This window comes from Artemia sp. Qi Xiang Cuo, chromosome 14 (genome assembly GCF_049724085.1).
Source record: "Artemia sp. Qi Xiang Cuo chromosome 14, ASM4972408v1, whole genome shotgun sequence".
Lineage (NCBI taxonomy): Eukaryota > Metazoa > Arthropoda > Branchiopoda > Anostraca > Artemiidae > Artemia > Artemia sp. Qi Xiang Cuo.
Genome location: NC_142807.1, coordinates 13,540,033 through 13,553,518, shown reverse-complemented (window position 1 = coordinate 13,553,518; position 13,486 = coordinate 13,540,033). Strand labels below are relative to the sequence as shown.

At 35.2% G+C, this 13,486-nt stretch overlaps 1 protein-coding gene across 2 annotated transcripts in view; it reads right to left on the bottom strand.

Moving 5' to 3' along the window:
* The window catches only part of LOC148944164 (uncharacterized), a 29,439-nt gene extending 16,446 nt beyond the window's left edge, over nt 1–12,993 (bottom strand). Inside the window, exon 1 of one of the 2 annotated variants that reach the window (XM_089100162.1) lies at nt 12,897–12,993. The gene's annotated coding sequence lies outside the window, so the exon portion shown is untranslated. Of the gene's footprint in view, nt 1–5,489; nt 5,587–12,896 lie in introns of those variants that run through there. The other variant, XM_089100164.1, reaches the window with a different exon arrangement.
* Between the last annotated feature and the right edge of the window lie 493 nt (nt 12,994–13,486).

Here is a 13,486-nt window from a genome sequence, read left to right as displayed (position 1 = left end):
CAGTTCTTACAGCATTGAAAATAAAAATACAATTACAGTGAAATAAATTCTTGAACTGATAGGTCTCTGAACAATTAATATCATTATAAATTAAATATTTAATTTGTGTTGTTTATACTTTCCAAGACTGTTCAAGACGCATATAATTTTCAGTAAAGTGCCAATGACACAGTAGGCTTAATAATTTTACAGTTAGAGAAGGAGGTCATACCCAAACTCTTGTTTGTGGTGTTTGTTCGTTTCAAGCTTGATCTGCATATTCAGTTTAAGTTTCACTCGTTTTAAGATTTATTTATTTATTATTTAAAAGTGAACTAAAACTTTCTCTTATAAATCAAATGAGTCCTCTCTGAAGTTTATAAGAGTATCCCTTCTATAAGAATCATATATATCCCCAGAGTATAACTTTCAACGCATATCCCTGGGCCTAAAGGGGGTTGTGTCGACCCTGGAGTTTCAATATCTGATAACTGAACTTTTTTTTAACAAAATGGTCCCCTGAAGTTTTTATCGGATGGGGTTATCCATCTGATACACCCATAGGCGTGGAGGAAGGGAGGGGCTAGTTGCCCTCCGATCTTTTTTCACTCTGAGAAAATGAAACACAACTTTTATTTATATTCAAATAAACCCTCTCTGAAGTTTATACGAGCATACCTTCCATAAGAACCATATATTCCCCAGGTGCAATATTTACAACGCCTGGCCCGGCCCAGGGGGGGGGGGGTTGTCGACACAGGAGTTTTAATTATCTGACCTTTGAACTACATTTAACGAAATGACCATGCGTAAAGGAGTTTTTGTTATATGATCTTTGAACTATTTTTAACAAAATGGCTATTTCAAATTTTTTATCAGATGTATTTTGGGAAAAACGGTTTGGGAGCCAGTTGCCCTCTCATCATTTTGAATCTTATAAAGGGCACTAGAACTTTTAATTTCCAATCAAATGAGCCCTCTCCGAAGTTTATGCGAACATCCCTTCCATAAGAACTATATATGCCCCTAGAGAATTAATCATAACGCCTGCCTCCAGGCCCTATCGGTTTCAGTCGACACAGTAATTTTTCTTATCTGACCTTTGAACTATTTTTAATGAAATGGCTTTTATAAAAATTTTCATCAGATAGGTTTTGAAGAAGAAGGAGTGGGGGAAGGGGGTTAGCTGCCCTCGGATTTCTTTTGACTCTTAAAAATTGAACTAGAACTTTCAATATCCAATCAAATGAGCTCTCCCTGAAGTTTATACGAGCATCCCTTTCATACGAACTATATATACCCCAGGGCATAACTTACAACACCTGTTTCCGAACCCTGGGGGGTTGTGACGACACCTGAGTTTTTGTTACCTGAATTTTGAGCAATTTTCAGCTTATTGACTATCTCAAAATTATTATTGGACGCATTTGGGGAAAAAGGGGCGTGGGGGGGGGGCTAGCTGCTCTCTAATTTCTTTTGATTCTAAAAAGATGAACTAAAACTTTCAATTTTCGACCAAATGAGCGATCTCCGAATATTTACGAGAATCTGAGTTTACGTAATATGGTCTTTGAACTATTTTAAAAAAGCTATCTAAAAATTCTTATCGGATGGTTTTGAGGAAAAAAGGGCGTAGAGGGGGAGGCTAGGTGCCCTGTAATCTCTTTTGACTCTTAAAAAGTGAACTAGAACTTTACATTTCCAATCAAATGAGCCCTCTTTGAAGTTAATACGAGCATCCCTTCCATAAGACCCATATATTCCCACACCTCGGGCCCTGGGGGGGTTGTGTCGACACAGCAATTTTTGTTATATGATCTTTGAACTATTTTTAACAAAAGAGCTGTCTTAAAATTTTTATTGGATGCATTTGGGAAAATGGGGTTGGGAGGGGGCGAAGCTCGTTACCCTCCAATATATTTTGACGCTTAAAAAGTGAAATATAACTTTCAAATTCTAGTCAAATCAGCTCTCCCTGAAGTTTTTGCGAACATTCCTTCAATAAGAACCGTGTATGCCCCCAGGACATAACCTATGACCCTTTCCCCTGAAGACTGTGGGAGGGAATATCCTAATCAAACATATAATTCCCAGAACTTTCGTCTACGTTAAACAAAATGGCTATATCAAAATTTTGATTGGATGCGTTTTGGGAAATGGTGGGCGTGGAAGGGTTGCCAAGGAATCACTTTCGACAATTAAAAAGGGAACTAGCCATTTAAATTTCCAGTCGAATGAGCCCTTTCTGAAGTTTCTACGACAACGGTGTCTATATAAAACCTGATATGCACCCAGGGCATAACTTACAACCCTTGCACAGAGGGCTGTGGGGGAGTTGTCATCCTCAAAGACCTAATTCCCAGAACTTAAAACTTTGTTTAATAAAATGGCTATCTCAAAATTTTGATTGGATGTGTTTGGGGAAAAGGTGTGAGTGAGAGTGGGGCTATTTACCCTCCAATCACTTTCGACTATTAAAAAGGGCATCAGCCTTTTGAATTTCCAATCAAATGAGCCTTTTTTGAAGTTTCTACGACAACACCTTCTATAAAAACTTTTATGCCCCCAGGGCATAACTTAAAACCTTTGCCCTGAGGGTTGTAGGGGAGTGTCCTCCTCAAAAACGTATTTTCTATGTAGAAATCAACTACGTTGAACAAAATGGTTATCTCAAAATTTTGATTGGACGTGTTTGGGGGAATGATGGGCGTGGGGGGGGGGGGGGCTAGGTGACCTCCAATAACTTTCGACTATTAAGAAGGTCACTAGCCCTTTGAATTTCCAATCGAATGACCCTGTTTTGAAGTTTTTTACGACAACGCCTTCTATAAAAACATTATACGTCCTCAGGGCATAATTTAAAACCGTTTTCCTGAGGGTTGCTAGGGAGTTTGCTTCTTAAAAAAATATATTTTATCTGGAAATCAACTACGCTGAACAAAATGGCTATCTCAAAATTTTGATTTGATGTGTTTGGGGGAATGATTGGCGTGGGGGGCTAGTTGCCCTCCAATCACTTTCGACTATTAAAAACGGCACTAGAACTCTCTATTTCCAATTGAAAGATTCCCTTTTGAAGTTTCTACGACGACCCCTTCCATATGAAGTGCCTATAGGAAAAAACAGATAAAATATTGGAGCCGTATGGCCTTTACTATAGGCAACGCTATAGCGTTGCTTCTGAAACGTCTTTAAGGTTAACATTTTCCTTTATTTTTAGGCCTGTTAGCAGAAGCAATCACCCAGCTAGTTTCAAATTAAGCCATGATGGATAAAAATATTGAAATAGAAATATATTATTACTGAAAATGTATCATCTGTAAAGGCCACTATTATGAATTTACCAACTTGTTTGAATCTGATGTAATCAACGTGCGAACTTTAGAATAAATGTGGCGAAGTTCGAGAAGATGAGGAGGAAGATATTGAATGAAATAAATTCAATTAGAATCAATAAAAACTCAGTTTTAGATTGGTCAAGTAAGAAACTAGTGGAAAATAGGGCGCCCTTACCACACCATGAAAGCTGAAAATCACAACGATGGTTATGGAATAGGAGGTACAGCATACAATAAAGAGATCACGACGAGAAAAAGAAAGGATCAAGAAAATCATGGTCCCCCCTACAGGAGCTCTTCACATTGCTTGGGAAATAACAGAGAATATTAATATAAAAAAAAATTGACACCGTGAATTCATCATCATCATTCTGGAAGAACTCCCATTTCTCAATTTATACCTAATCTCGTTACTGATGGCACTTATAAGAATGTTTTGCTTTTATATTTGCCACTAATATCAAAGCTAGAATCAGGGAATGTACCCTAAGAAGCCATCAATGATTTTAAAAATTGAAGGGTTTTTAACAGGTTCATATTAGAATCAGACATGGCATGCTATTAATGAGGTTGATATTGACAATTCTAAATTATTTGTGCATAAATTTGACAGATTATTAGCAAATGGTTCTGTCAAGTGAAATAGGTTAATTGTTTTTTTTTTACCAAATTCTGACAGAAATGAATCTGATTCTTTCTAGAGTTAGAAACATATGAAGTGGGAATTTGTCAAAATTCAGTCAGCCACAGACACTACTACCAGCTCACAAAAATATACTAGAGACTGAAATAGGTGAATTAGGTTTTTTTTTGACGAACTCAGAGAGAGATGAATCAAATTCTTTTTAGAGTTAGAGACATATGAACTGGAAATTTATCAAGATTCAGTGAGCCACAGACTGAATGGAATTGCTAGCGTACCCCCTAAGAAAATAATGGAAACATAATAAAGTAATGAAATGAGACTTCTTATTGAAATAATGATATATACAAAGCCACAAGTTATTAGTATGATATGAGACATTTAAATGTTTTGAATTCGTTCTATAAAAATGGTTCATCATGTTTTCCCTTGACACTGCACGATGGTAATTTACGTTTCCTTGTGCTTTCTTTTTCACCGATTAATCTTCATATTCCTTAGGGGTATTTTCTACCTATACCTTTTTTCCCTGTAATTTCACTGTATATTACCACATTATTTTTACACAGGTAACAGTTCCAACACAATGACAAGATATGGCTTATGACATTAGTTGAGGAGTATACCTGTCTTCTTTTCACCATGTGTTGAATGCTAATACCCGAAAGCCGGCACTTGGGTTTATCACTGGGTAACATGTTACCATATTTTTGAAGGGGGTCATATAACAATAGGTTGTTAAATTGGTTAAAATCTCAGACTTAAATCAATGATTTTTCTAGCAACTGGCTTGTTTTAGGTAAATGTTTGATGTTACATGTTAGGAAAAAGCTTAAATCTGGGAATTTACCCCGAGAAAACATCATTGATTTTTAAAATTAAAGGGTTTTTAACAGGTTCATATTAGAATCAGACATATTATGCTGGTAATGCGACTGACATAGCACATGTGAAACGATTTCTGCATAAATTTAACTGGTTATTAGCAAATGGTTCTGTCAAGTGAAATAGGTGAAATAGGTTTCTTATCAAAGTCTGAGAGATATGAATCCGATTTTTCTAGAGTTATAATTATATAAAGTCGGAATTTGCCAAGATTTAGTCAGAACAGACACTACTACCAGCTCACAAGTGATATACTAGAGACTCAAATAGGTGAATTAGGCTTTTTACCAAGGTCAGAGAGAGACGAATCGGATTCTTTAAAGAGTTAGAAACATATGAAGTGGGAATTTATCAAGATTCAGTCAGACACGGACACTGCTATCAGCTCGAAAGTGATGTACTAGAGTCTAAAATAGGCGAATTAGGTTTTTTTTTACCAAAGTTAGAGAGAGATGAATTGATTTTTTTTAGATTTAGAGACCACTCTAAGTGAACCTAGACATATCAAATTTGAAAGCAGTTAACTCAATATAATCTAGCTTAAAATTCAGTTGTGTTGCCTTCCAAAACTAAAGCTGAAAATATGACAGCACTCGAGGAAGTGAAAACGTGTCACCATCTAGACTTCGAAATGTAAGACTCACTGAAGGTCTTTTTATGCGGCTGCCTCCGTAGTACTCTGTGGATGGTCATCGAAAGTAGTTACTGTACTGTTTGTTTCCGATCATTGTTAATTGTGCACTGGAAGGATAAACACTTACATGTAATTTTAAAAAAGTGAAGATGAAAAAAGTATTTCAAGAATGTGTGTACACTTGATAGTGTTATTGAAGCATTGCATGCTGAGAAAGACAAATATTTGAACTACGAAACCAGCACTAGTGGTAAAAACATTGGAAACGTGTGAATGCATTGTCATGACAGCAGAGTTTGAATTTCTTTGGAGTACCAAAAAATTACACTCTTATGATGGTGGATATACGATAGTGAGATCTTCAAAAATGATAAAACTCAAAGAGAATACCAATATAAAAATATTACTTGATGAAAAAATAATACTAAAACTTTCTTTTCAACTCGAATACCAATTGCCTTTTTGATGGAAAATCGCGCGATTACCTGTCAAAATTTATACCCTAATGTTCAAACTTTTTAATTAGAGCTTTTGTTAACCGAAGCGGACGAAATGGCTTGAAAATAGTGTTACAGGTTTTTACAAAATTAGCATTTTTGATTGAATTTATAAAGGCAGGTATTATTATCAGAAGACAAATAATATTCACAATAATTCTTTGAAGTTTGCAGGGGGAATGAGGCTATCATTGCTATTTTCGTATATAAAATCTTATTAGCTTCAATTCGAGTGCTATCGAAGTTTATTTTGGGGGCATAGTAGAGGTCAGGGAGGGGTATTATTTGATAGATCTAAAATTTGAATCTGCATTTAAGGCAAATTCCAGCCAGAAAGGGGCTCCTCCGGCAGAAAAATAAGGATATGTGATGATGCAGGGACTTCACTTATACCTACGCTCCCCCTGCAAAGCGAAGATGAGGGTACTTCGATACCACCAGCATCCCATCATACAAAGCAATGTTGTGAGGAGTTTGCTGCCACATGTGCAAATGGACAACAATAATACCAGCCCTTTCATAAGTAAAATCGCAATTATTTGATTTAACTGAGAGTCATGAAATTTCCCTCTTCGTACTTTTCAAAAGAACTTAGAAGCTCAACGGCTTATTAAGTGTCACTTATTTACTGAGAATTTGTGAAAACAGTGTATAGTGGCAAAAAATTAACTTTTTAATGTTAGGATCTTACGCAAGTCAAGAGGTTCCAGGCCCTCAGCCCCCAAATCTAAATATTTCTAGAATTTTTTCAATCTTCTACCTATTTCATGTAATTTAAATGCTTTAAGGCCCGCCTAAGAAATGAAGTTACAGGTTATTAAACACATTGGTGGGCCTCTTGTTCGAGGGTTCTGGCAATCCAAAATAAAGTTACATCTTTTTAAACACAGTGTCGTACCTCTCCTTTGAGATTTCTAAGCCCTCTTAAAAAACAAAGTTACAGGTTATATAACATAATGTCGGGCCTCTTGTTCGAGGGATCTGGCCCTCCTAAAAAATCAATTCACAGGCTATTGAACATTGTATCAGGCCTCCTGTTCGAGGGTTCTGGCCCTCCTAAAAACTGAAGTTATAAGCTATTAAACACGCCGTCTGTCCTTTTGTTGGAGAGTTCTGGCCCTCCTAAAAAAATAAAGGTTATAGGCTTTTCCTGTGAATGCATTCATTTTAAGCTTAACAAAACTGTGTCATTTCAGAATAATGTTGTGGGTCCTTAGTTCGAGGTTTCTGTCAACCCCCCGCCCCCCAAAAAACATAGGTTTTCAAATACTCTGTAAATATTCTTTTTCAGCTTAATAAAACAGTCTATTTCAAAAACAAAATAACATCGTGCTCTGTTTACAGCTTCCGACTTAAATACCAACAGAAGTGACTGACAATATTTGTAATGAAATTGGATCCTTGATGGAAAAAATCTATTTGCCCCAAATAAAAATGACCCTGATGAATTCGTTGATACTTTATTAAAAGACTGGTTTGTGAGAGGTAACTGCTTATAGTGTAACTCCCCCCAACATTGCTTTATAGGTTCTAATAGTCAATCTCAGATTTGATTTTGAGTTTTTGTCTCGGGCTTAAAAGGAACTTACACCAAACACAATAAAACGGCTGCGAGAAGACCAGGGATGCTCCAGCCCCCTAAGCACTTACATTAACGCCGGGGAGGGGAGTAGGGGCAGTGGGGTGAAGTGGTAGTTGTACGGGACAGGTAAATTCCATAACACCCCCTATATTGCCAGACTTTTATTTATCTAACTCTGCCTTAAGCAATTTAAATGTGTATAGGCCCGATTTGGGGAACCATTTTAGCCACTTATGGTAAGTAGCATTATGACGGATAGAATAAACATAGTCCACCCCTATGATGGAAAGATTCGAGCAATTCTTGAACGACAGATTCGGGAATGGGAGGGAGGGATAGTATTAAAGCATCCACCTTACAAACTTTTTTTATTTAAACGAGTAGTCAGGTTAGGTATATCCGCATAATATACTAACTGAAAATTACTTCACCTGAACTTGCATAATTCTGAGGTTGTATTTTTGGATTAGATAGACCCTATTGTGATTAAAGTACATAACTATAGTGAGAGGGTTAGCGGGTCAGTACTTTTATTCAGTAAGAATTAAGATGTTATTGTGGGTAGATTTGTAAAGGATTTTATTTGAAGAGGTAGGAGGGGGAAGAAGCATCATTTTATAAAATATAATTCAGATTTAAAGTGGTTTCAAAGCGTACAAAAATTCGCTTCGAAACAGGGCTTAAGTGATTCAAATATGGATTTCTTATAGAATCACACAAACCCCTGCAAAGGGATGCTATTAAGGTCTATTTGGATGGTTTGGCACTTAATGGGCCAGGAGAGGCGGAAGAGTTTCCTAAAATATATTAAAGTGGTTTAAAAGGGCCATATTTAGTAATACTTAAAGGAATAAATATGTTTGGGCGGGACGATGACAATTTAAAGATTGGTGTTAATGTTTGATGGTGTGATACAGCATTTGAGGAGGAGGACCGTAAAGATAAAAAGGAGTTAGTATATTAAGTGAGGGCTCCGTCCATTGAATCGGTGAAGCACTAGGTACGGCTTCTTTACGAGCCACCCACAGAACTCGGTTCAGTTTGATATTTTGTTTTTTTTTCAAGTTAAAGACATAAGTTGGTTTTTAACTAATGGGAAAGGGAACAAACGGGGGTAAGCTACTATCGTCCAATGTTTCCTTCTAAATTTTTGAGTCACTAATAGCGTCATGAATATAGATCTGTGGAAATAGTTAGAGATGACAAGGCCATCTAGTGATTCAAACATTTTCAGAATTCGCTCTTACAAAGTGACAAGGTTACGTTCAACTGCGAAGACCAACTCATAGTCGTGTATGATCCATTCAATGCAAATAATGTGAACAAATATGAAATCATATCTTTCGCTCTTGCACTTGTACAGAGACTTAAAAATACCAGGTAATCGGTAGAAGTTTTTGAGAAATTGGGATTATATGGGCACAGCAATGACAATGCTTATTAAAACTTGTTTATAAGTCAAGCTTACAATGCTTAATAAGTCAACGTCACGGCTGCGCAATACAACCCAAGGTATGACTCTATCACCAGAGAATGAGGTGGCCATTAAAGAGGGGGATAAGTGTTGAATTTATCAGGTAATTTTTTTAATGAAGGTGTGGAGGCGGTGCTCGACCATGATCATTTAATCAATCCAATTTTATTGGAAGGAATAACTTTCGTTGACTGGCCCATAAATCTTATAATTTAAACGTTAAAAAGCAGTACTTTCTACCGGTTTACTTACACAATTCAAACTATGATTTGAAATTCATACTACCAGCGTTGGCACGTTTGGAGAGCTTTGAGGTTGTTAATGATGCAGGGGTAGATGCCTCTTTTTCATACCATACCCAAGTCATCCGAGAAGCTACTAGTCTTAGATTTCTTTTGGAAAACAATAGATAATGGTAATATGTGGTTGAATAAAATCCATTATTTAGGTTCTAGTAGTTTTTCCCCTAACCCCTATGTCAATTAATTCAAGTGCAGAAAAGTAACAGTTTTAATAATTTCCCCTTCGTTAACCAACGCTTTTCAGATCATGAATATATGAATATATAAATGTATATATATATATATATATATATATATATATATATATATATATATATATATATATATATATATATATATATATATATATATATATATATATATATATATATATATATATATATATATATATATATATATATATATATATATATATATATATATATATATATATATATATATATATATACACACACACACACACACACACACACACATATATATATATATATAAATATATATATATATATATATATATATATATATATAAATATATATATATATATATATATATATATATATATATATATATATATATATATATACACACACACACACACACACACACATATATATATATATATATATATATGTGTGTGTGTTTAATATGTGTAATATGTCTTAAAATGCTTTAAATGTGACAATGTACGCCATAGGGTGCCATATGCCAGCCATTGTGTGCCATGCTTGCGTCAATTACTAGGAGTCATCAGGAGAAACGCTATTGGGAATTTTCCTTTAAGTTTTGAATGATCGATTGTACTATAAACAGTTATTTTTGTAGCAAAATGTCTAAAAATACTTTAGGTGGGATAATGCACGCCAGAAAGTGCCGTTTACTAGCCATTGAGTGCCATGCTTGCGTCAATCGCTAGGAGGCATTAGAAGAAACGCTATTGGGAATCTTCCTTTAAGTTTAAATGATCAATTCTAGTGTAAACGGTTATTTTTGTCGGAAAATGCCTGAAAATGCCTTAGCTGGGATATTGCACGCAATAGGGTGCCATACGCTAGCCATGTAGTACCATATTGGTGTCAATTACTAGCAGTCATCAGAAGATACGATATTGGGAATTTTCTTTCAGTTTAAATTATCGATTCTAGTTTAAACGGTTATTTTTGTAGGAAAATGTGTGAAAATGCCTTAAGTAGGATAATGCACGCCAGAGGGAGCCGTATGCCAGCCATTGAGTGCCATACTGGTGTCAATTACTAGGAGTCATCAGAAGAAACACTATTGGGAATTTTCCTTTGAGTTTAAATGATCGATTCTAGTGTAAACGGTTTTTTTTGTAGGAAAATGTCTGAAAATGCCTTAGGTATGATAATACACGCTAGAGGGTGCCGAATGCCATCCATTGAGTACCACGCTGGTGTCAATTGCTAGGAGTCATCAGAAGAAACACTATTGGGAATTTTCATTTGAGTTTAAATGATCGATTCTAGTGTAAACGGTTGTTTTTGTAGGAAAATGTCCGAAAATGCTTTAGGTGTAAGAATGGATGCCAGAGGGTGTCGTGTACAGTCCGTAGTTTGCCATGGTGGCGTAAAATGCCATGGGGCGGAACACGTTATGTAGTTTAAGGTAAAGATGGGCGGTGTTAAAAGACTTTTTTGACCGAAGGCGACTTAAATCTAACACCCTATCAAAGAAACGGAACATTTTTATTAAAAGCTCTCAAAATGTTTCTTAATATAGCTTAAATTTAACTCTAACGAGATTATGCGAAATACAATGAAAAATATTATTCAGATATGCACTTGTCAACCAGGAATGCATAGTATTGGCTCTAAGAAACAAGATATTTACATTAAAACCTCTATGTAATAATCGAATGCAAAAAGATATCGCTTACTTCTTCGTTTACATGTTTCATATGATTTCTATAAGTTTAATTGACCACCCCTTCCATAAAAATTATATGCCCCCGGGACATTTCTTACAACACTTGCGTCGGGCTCTGGGGGTTGTGTCGACCCCGGAGATTTCTGTTATATGATCTTTGGACTGTTTTGAAAAAAAATGGCAATCTCAAAGTTTTAATCGAATGCATCCGAGGAGAAGAGGATGTGGGGAGGGGGGGGGGCTAATTGCCCTTTGATCACTTTCGACTCTTGAAAACGGAACTAGAACTTTCAACTTCTAATCAAAGAGCTTCTTCCAAAGTTTATGCGATCACCCCTTCCATAAAACCTTTTATGCTCTCGGTTCATAACTTACAATCCTTATCCCAAGGCTCTGAAGGGTTGTGTCCACCCCTGAGGTATTTTTATATAATCTTAGGACTATTTTGAACAAAATGGCTATCTCAAAATTTTTATCGAATGTATTTGGGAAACAGAGGGCATGAGGGCCAGTTTTATATGACATTAAAAAAAGAATCAGAAATTAAATTTTAAAAAAAAGGTTAATTTAAAACGAAATAAAGGAGCAAAATTAGAACATAAAATGAACAGAAATTATCCCGAATAAGACTGGGATTGCCCCCTCCTCAATATTTCGCTCTTTACGCTAAAGTTTGACTTTTTGTCTCAACTTTTTAACGACTCCTGAAACTCAAGGGTCATTAAATTAGATACAGAAGCTTTTTGAAAGTACTCAAAACTTTAGCGTAAAGGGCAAGGTATTGGTTAGGGACAAACCCCCTCATTTACGGAATAATTTATGTTCGGTTAAGTTTTAATATCACTCCTTAGTTTCAGTTGAAAAAAAAATATTTTATTTAATATATTGCAAAGGCCAGTTCAGATTGTAGTTGCATAAAAAATCAATATATTAAAAAAAAAAGAGGTGTTAAGGCGGAACAAACGAAACGAACTCATTCCCCAATTCCCAAGATTCTATATTAGATATGCTTATAATGAATCAACATTCACGTTTCGAATAACAGAAACGGTACATTTTTATCCCTTACAGAAAAACGAAATGGTACTTTTATAGCTACTATCGGAACTTGTATGATAAACCCCCTACTACTCAAGTTGTTCATTCATTAACACATTATAGAACCATTTTTTTTCTTTAGTTTTTTTTTTCAGCTTAGCGTAAGACAAGACAAAGAAAAGTGACATAATAGATGAAAAATATAAAATTTGGGCTATATATTTGCACACTACAGGGGGGGGGGGACAAAGTATTTGGACAGTTTGAAGTTAGAAAACAATTCTTACTGCATAATATAGAGATTAATTATACCTAACACATTAAGCATGCAGACCCGCTATACTTTACCCCCACTCCCTAATGTGCAAATATACAGCCCAAATTTGTTTATAAATCATTATATTTTTATCTTACTTTGGTATATTTCATTAGGATTGAGCGGCAGAGAAACATATTAAAAGAATATTATGTAGGGGATATATCAAACAAGTAGCCTAATATCTTCTAACCTATCTATAGGATAAAATTTCTTTATCTGATCTTCAACTGTCTTAAATTTATCTTACCATTTAGTATAGTTAACTTACTTTACTTGGTTTAACCTACTTATTTAACCTACGCTAACTTACTTTTACTTACTTTAATCTAGTTAACATTAAATTCCACCAATTTTGTAGCGTTCACTATATTTGAGAAGCGACTCAGTTTAGGAAATGTTTTTCAATTATTGTTTTTTGCTTGCAATACTTATCAGCTACTGAGATCACTTTTATAAATAATTTTTGAAAACTATGGTGTATGAAATTGGAATGTTATCAAAAGTCATATATCTTAATCCTGCAATAAAAACTTAAAGAGGACAAAATAAAAATCAGAGCAACTAGATTTATGTTGCTAGTAACGTGAATTGTTGCGGCAGTCTTTAAATGGCTGCACCGGCAAAATGTTGCAGGAGCAACACGTAGATTTTATTTGTTCACCATCAGTGGAGTGCCGTGGTTGTTAATTCCTTTGAACCTTTATCATAGTGTGTTTCGAGGGGAATGCATTTAGATAAAAGAAAAACAAATAGAACGCTTCAAGACGGTGCCAAAATACATTGTATCTTTAAAAATAACTTTGTGACTTAACTTTATGATATCCGGCATATTGTAATATTTATACCTTTGATATTATTTTCTTTGCAGATAAAAATACTCTCAAACCAATTGCGAATATCAGGTCAATAC